A 6000-nucleotide genomic window follows, 5' to 3' on the forward strand; every position below is an offset into this window, starting at 1 on the left:
TGTCAGCCTGTGACAGCTATTTTAACTCACATGCACAAGAGATCATTCCAAGGCCCAGGTTGGCTGAGTAGCTCGGGATAATGGGAGAGAGGGAATGGAAGGTGTGACAGCCAGCGTGTGATCATGTCTGTGCAGTGTCCTTGACCCTCTGTGGCAAGGGGGCTGATGGCAGTTCCCTCCTCAGATACGGGAAACTCAAGAGATGCTGTGCTGTCTCAGCCTGGTGACGCAGCCTGGGATCCCAGTGGCTTGGAATACCTAAACAGGTGAAGAGTAAACACATTTCAGTTCTGGGAAGAGCAGCACAAGCTCCTAACCAATTCCTGTGTTAACTTTATACCATGTTATGTCTGGGTGAATAATCAGGGTCTATCCTCACTGCTGGATTGTAGGATATAGAGGCAGCAGATGGGGACATGGAGACATGGGAACAGATGGAAGGCTGACCCATTTCATCAAAAGAGAGCCACAAGCAACTAAGAGTACTAAAGCCCATTACACGCAAGTTCTGGAACCCAAGTTTCCTGGCCTTTGGGGCATTCCACAAAAATCTGCAAAGGTGAGTTATATCTTGTCAGATGGATGTCAGAGGGTTGGATTAGAACATACAAACAGCTGGGTAGGTTGTTTTTTAGTGTAATTTACTTCATTGTTTCTGGCCTGGTGAGTATACCCAGAGGGTTTATATTGATGTATGTGACTGAACAAAAACAAAAACACAATAAGGTCTTCATCGACCCGTGGTTTAATGGCTTTAAATAAATTAACTTCTTTTGGATCGATTCAACATGCTGATGATATTTGCAATCTATTAGCTTTTTAACGTTTCTCCCCTCAGTTACAACTTTAACGTATAACTTTGGAGAAATCATTTTGCATTCATCAAGTGAAAGTATTACTTTCTACACACAGAAAACTTCAAAATGCATAGTCATACACATACAAGAAAACATCTAATTGCAAGCTTGGGGCATAGTCCTGGATTCTGGTTTTTAAATTAGACTCTTTTGACAATTTTTAATTAAAATAAGGTCTTTTTAAAAAATTAAAAGTGGCTGGATGTGGTGGCATTTGTTTATAATCTCAACACAGGAAAAGCTGAGGCATGGGATGGTGTAACAACCTGGTCTGCATCCAAGTTCAAGGCCAGCTTGAGCTAACTTGGAAAAAACTGTCTCAAAAAACTAAGGAGTTGGATTATATCTAGATGGCAAACACTCACCCACTGTACTGTAGGCCATGGATTCAACCCCCAACACTATAAATATAAATAAGTGAAGTTTACAAATTAAAAGTGTTTGATTTGAGGTTACAGAACACGCTTGAGGGACCACGCTATACCAAACTGACTAGTGTGGACTGAACTACAGATGTTCCTGAGTTCCTCAATGTGGTTCTATTTGAACAGAGAGCTTTTTAGGAGGTAATCAAGGCTAAAGAAGTCCCAAGAATAGAGCCTTAACCCATAGGAAGTATGGTCTTATTTGATGATGTAGCTTTCTCTGTGTATACACACAAACATGTATGGGGGTGAGCAGGGAGGCCAGGTGGCTACTGGCTAAGAAAGACATCTGTTAACAGGAACCAGTGAACGGTACACTGATTTTAGATTTCCAGTCCCAACGTAGGAGAAAAGTAATTCCACTTTTGTAAGCCACACGATCTATGTTTTGTTGAGGCTGCTCCAGCAGGCTAACACAGCAAGGTTAAGCATGTTATGTGTGTTTCTGGGCCTCAGCTTTCGGGCACACAAAATGTGTGGATTGGGCTGGATAAACCCAAGTTGTTTTTCAGTTCCTGCATTGATGATTCTAGCTGGAACAGCCTTTGTCTAGAAAACAGCCAAAAAGAAAAACTTAATCTTAGTTTCAAGTTCTCTGGAAAATTATAAATCAGCCAAAGAAGTTGTATATACTTTACCCAGATATGCCAATTATTAGTATTTTTCAACTTTTCATATATATGTGTGTGTGTGTGTGTGTGTGTGTGTGTATGTATGCATGTATATATATACATACATATATATATTCACATAGGAAATGTATTCTTTTGTTTATTGTTTGAAGCATTTGAGAGTTAATTGCCCCAAATATGACCCTGTGCATGTCCTGATAACAAGGACCAATGGTCACTTAACTATGGCTGCCAACCTTGGGGAATTCCAACCACTTTCTTCTCCCCTTCGTGAGAGCTCGTTCTCAGAGCCAAGTTGCACTGGGATGTCATGTCTCTTTACATAGTGGTGATGGTGTGCCTGTGAGGTCCTTGGCTTTTTTTTTCTGATATCTTCTAGAATGGCTTTTGCTTGGCGATTGTTTGTTGCTGCTCATGGTAAAAATCCAACATATTCATGTCCGGCTTGATTCCATTCAAGTGTGTGGGTCTTGGGCTTCATGGCACCCAAATGTTCTTCATTGCTGATCTTACCTTTAATGACCAAGCCAGGCATTGGCATTTCTTCGGAGTACAAGCATGCACCAGCACACACGGCTTCACGCAAAGCTGGGAATCAAACTCAGGGTTTTATGCGCATCACTCTTGACCACTGAGCTACACCGCCAGCTACTCTTTCACTGAATGAGTCTTTACTACTGTACTTGGTGAATGCTAACCCATGCATGCCATTTATCCCATGGCACAATTCATTCAGCTTGATGGAGTCTTCACTGAAGGCGAGGATGTAATTATATCAGTAGACCCGAGATAAATGATACATGGGTGTTTATTGGGAAACACTTTAACAGAAACATACAAAGACCGATGGAGCATTTCGTTTCCCTGCTCTTCCTACCGGATCTGCTGATCCACCAGAAAAGCACACAAAGGAAAGCCAGGCCTCAAGCCCTCTGTTTCCTCTTCAGTCCGCCTGAAACCACACCCAAAGAGGTGTGGCCTCTGTTTCAGGTCCACAGACCAGAATCCCACACTCCCCTCTGCCCTGACCACAAGGCCTAGCTATCACTCATGGCTTTGTGTTTTGCTCATCCATGACGTTCATGTTGTCCTGGTTTGGGCCAATATGAACCCTTTCAAACTACTCCTATATAATTTTTACACACTGCCATCATTTTTTCTTTTTTAAAGAAAAAAACTTCCCTATGATAAATACTAGAAAATAAAGTGTTGTTAGGGTTCTGTTTGTATATGCCATAGGGCCCCAGAAACAAAGTTACGGACATTTAGTCAATTGACAGCAGTTCCAAAGTTTACCAGACATATCTACAAAACATTTCTTTAGTTGTATTAGTCTTAGATCTGCTGGCTGGTTCTCAGTGTTCATAGTTATCATAAGCAATTAGGTTGGAGTTAGCCGAGATCTTTGGGCTAACCGGGAAGGCAGGAGGGCGGCCTACAAAAACGTTCTTTTTAGTCTAGAGTCTCCGTTCAGCTTGTCAGCTGACCCTCCGTGTTTGCTGTGATGGCTCATTTTGCCTCTGCAGTCTTGCCAATGAACCAAAGTTTGCTCTCAAACTCAGCAACAGTTTATCCCTGTGGTCAGCTTCCTGTGCTCACAGCACCTTTAGTGACTTCGTATGCTAAAGACAGCAGAGCTCTAGAATGTGAACTTTTATTGGGGGGGGGGGGGGCTGGCGACCCAGACACCTGAGAAAGCGCTAAGGATCCCGAGTGATTAATTCCTCCAACAAGCTGCACCTTCTAAACCTCCCTGAACAGTAGCACAGCGATCTACACATTCAAATGTTCGAGACTGTAGGGGACATTTCTCAAAGTACTACTACATCTCTCCAAGTCTTGGGGACGATCATGGAAGAAGGCCTTGAAAGACTGGAGGAGCCAGAGATTGATCTGTAGCAGTATTTAGTCGAGGCAGGCAGGCAGGCACAGAAAACGACAGGGGCTGGTCGCCCAACGAGTCACAGAGAACAACCACGTCTTTGCTGGAGTGTGTTTGAGGAGAATGTGAAAGGCAGCAGCCCAATCTCATCTCCTCGTCCTTTCTTTTCCGTCTCTTTCTCCTTATCCACCGACCTCTTAACTCTGCATCTTTTTGGTTGCCTAGATGTGGTTTTTTGTCTGTTTATTGGTTTATACAGCCAGCGATCTCGGACATTCATTTGTAGAATGCAGACTTCGGAGACCCAGTGAAGGTTTCACACACTCCTTATTTTTCTTTTTTCTTTCGCATTTCAATCCATCCTCCCATCAATCCAAATCGGTTGCCTTGCTCCCGGATAAATTAAAAGGTCTCATGGGCGGGTGGCAAAAGAAAGCCAATCGCCTTGAGATTAGTACTATTTAATGAGCGAGAACAAGAAAACAGAATTTCAGTGAAATGGCTGGCCTTGCAGAACGCACGCAGAGGGTGCTTCAGGGACCCGCGGGGCTCGCGCAGGAACACCGAATCATCTCTCATGTGCCGCCCAGGCGTTTGGCAAACAGGTTCCACGCAGTTTGTAACCCAGGAGTAGCTTTCCCGGGACGAGGGTCGCAGGGACTCTGCAAACGCCGCACCTGGGGCGGCCACAGCCACTCGGTCCCCCACGGCTCCGGGCAAACACTGAAACAATTGCGCACAGCGTTTACCTAGGGGACCGCAATCCCGGATGGCGGGGACCGCGCTCCCGCTCGTCCCGGTGCTCGGTGCTCGGTGCTCGGGCTGAGCGCCGAGCGGGTCCCTGGACGACACCAGGACCGGGAAAGTGAGACCGAAGAACGGGGCAAAGAAAACTGCGGAACGGAACTGAGGTCAATTATTAACTTCACACAGGCGGGACAATTGGACGTGAAGTGCTCAGGGATAGCATACCCGACATGGAGCACTCGCGGCGCCGAAATAGCTCAGTTGGGAGAGCGTTAGACTGAAGATCTAAAGGTCCCTGGTTCGATCCCGGGTTTCGGCAGCTAGTTTTTAATTTTAATCTGATGAGACTCAAACTTCCTCACGTCTTCCCATCCAAGGACTCCCCACGCATTCGCCTCATGCTGGCAGATGTGGGGGTAGGAGGAGTCGTAGAGCAACACGCGCGGCTTTTCTCGACCACCCGCGGCGGCGGGCACGCCGCAAGCCACTTCCGGCTGTCGTCGGAGGCGCTGCTGAGCATGCGCAGCCCTGAGCCCCGCACCCCTGTGGCTCCAGATTGAGATGGTGGTAGGGGTGGGAGTCGGGGACGCGCAGGACGTCGGGGATCCCTGGGCGAGGCAGCGGGGTCCTCTCCTGCTGCCCCGGAGGCGGGGTCCTCCGACTCCCGCATTTCGATGCACACCCACTGCGCACGCAGGTGGCTCCCGCCAGGATTTTGCTAGAGGATGCAGGAGAGCGGAGCCCGGGGTGGCCCAGGCAGGCTCGCTTGCTCGGTGCTAAAGGCCTGGTAGCTTTGTAGCTCCCGAGTTTACCTAAGCGACGGTTTCTTAGTCTGGACAGGTGCGTCTCCAAGGGTGGTCTTGGGGACCAGAAGCCCAGCCCCTCGGCATCACTTTGGAGTTAGTTCCAAATGCCCCACACCAGGCTGCTCAGCGGAGCCCGGCATACGGCCGCCCTCCCAGGGGGTCCAGTGTCACTCACAGCCGAGCTCTGCGCTGGACACTCGCTTCACAGTCTGATGTTAGCCATGGTCTGACCATCGCCCGCTTCTAACCAGCCCAAAACTCCTAACCATGCGTATTCCCCGCTAAGAACCGGTCTAAAACTGTAACGTGGCAACTTTTACTGCTTTCTCCTGAGACGCTGTGTCCTCTAGTAGGGGTGTCCTCACAGCTCCTCAGAAAACTTCGGAGAGAAAGCTCGCGCCGCTATAGGTGTCCAAGGTCACGAGTAAATATAACCTGGAGTAAATGTGTCTTTCTTAGTTGTTCTGTATACTCTATCTATTCATCTGAGGCCAGAACTATGATTTAAAACAAAGTTACACGCAGTAAAACTAGATGAGCTTTGAATATTTAATTAGGGCCTTCCATGAATGACTATTACATGTGTCATGACCCATTTTATTAGCCCTAGGCCATACTTTCACCTTTCCAATGGTTCGTGCTATAATATCA

General features: G+C 47.1%; 1 non-coding gene across 1 annotated transcript; it reads left to right on the forward strand.

Moving 5' to 3' along the window:
• The first annotated feature begins 4789 nt into the window (after positions 1-4789).
• Positions 4790-4862, forward strand: Trnaf-gaa (transfer RNA phenylalanine (anticodon GAA)). The gene has a single exon. It is a non-coding gene; the product is annotated as a tRNA-Phe (tRNA).
• Positions 4863-6000: the final 1138 nt, after the last annotated feature.

This window comes from Phodopus roborovskii, unplaced genomic scaffold (genome assembly GCF_943737965.1).
Source record: "Phodopus roborovskii unplaced genomic scaffold, PHOROB, whole genome shotgun sequence".
In the NCBI taxonomy this organism is placed as follows: Eukaryota; Metazoa; Chordata; class Mammalia; order Rodentia; family Cricetidae; genus Phodopus; species Phodopus roborovskii.